Raw genomic sequence first — 1,272 nt, 5'->3', positions numbered from 1 at the left:
TTGTTGGGCACGGAGTGAGGTGAGTGCTCTGTCCTGTCGGACCCTCGTGTCTGCGGCCGCGCCCAGCCGTCTTGTCGTGCTCTTGCTTAGAGTTTATTTAAAAAAAAAAAAAAAAAAAAAGTTGTTTCTTAAACATGCTGTTTATCTTGCTGCAGAATAATAAATATTGTGAACTTGGGGGAAAAAACTTTTCCGTGCCTGTTCTTGACCATCACCTGTATAATTTCCTGTGGCCCTCTACTGGGTTATGGTCACACATATGAATAGCATGTGTACGTGTAACCAATCAGATCATACATCCCACAGTTTCCACTAATCAGGTGCTGCTGTGAGGCACAGAAAGCTAGCCGGCAAGTCAATATTACGAACAACCTCAAGACAAGAAATACAACTGCTCACGTCTTAGACCCGTGGCAAATTTTTAACTAGCTATTGTAAGATGGCGCAGGCTGCTGTTAACACTGCTTACCTTGTACCATGACAGAAGAAAACATTGAACTCAAAACTACGGTGTCCCACAGTGGCCAAACATCACTAAAACCGGGATTCATCTGGTAAAAAAACATCGAAACTGCGATACCCAGTGGCTAGGCAACTGCCCTACACATGCATAACAATGTATACATGTATATACAGTACATGCCTGATAGTATGCAAGTACTTAATACCAGTATATTTGTATGGCCAATTGAAGTATTAAGTTTAGGCCTAGCAGCTTCTCATAGAATTGACTAAAACTGAGTTACACACATTGATATTGTGGATAATTTGCTCAAAAATATGTTTTCTTCAAAATATAATTTGTGTTTGCAAAGTGTATTTGTCTTTGCACAAAAAGTCACACTGTGCCCTCAGGAATGAGGCACAAAAACAACTCAATACTTTTACAATAATTATTATAAATGTATGCTTAGAATATAAACTACAATCATGGTTTCCCTTTTACTGATATTCAGTTTGTGATATTCAAACGTTTGTGTTTGCCTATTTTACATTCAGCATCAAGAAATTAACATTTTCTCGAACCAGTATGCAATGGTGCAAATGTCTGCCAAATTAGTGATGAATAAAATTAGGTGGACCCAAATGACTTCGAGTAAACCTTTAGTTTTGGGGGCCCATGCATTTGCCCAGGTGGTAATCCAGTTTTTGCTGTATCTGGTGTTTAATTGCTGGGAAACTTTTTTTTTCTTATTGTATCTGACATGGCTCCGCCCCTTGGATAACGTCACATCTCATTAACTCGGGTATTATGAAAAATCCCAGCTCTCT

The sequence above is a fragment of the Seriola dumerili genome, unplaced genomic scaffold (assembly GCF_002260705.1).
Source record: "Seriola dumerili isolate Sdu_G_001 unplaced genomic scaffold, Sdu_1.0 BDQW01001449.1, whole genome shotgun sequence".
NCBI lineage: Eukaryota > Metazoa > Chordata > Actinopteri > Carangiformes > Carangidae > Seriola > Seriola dumerili.
Note: the sequence above shows the minus strand (reverse complement) of the source record.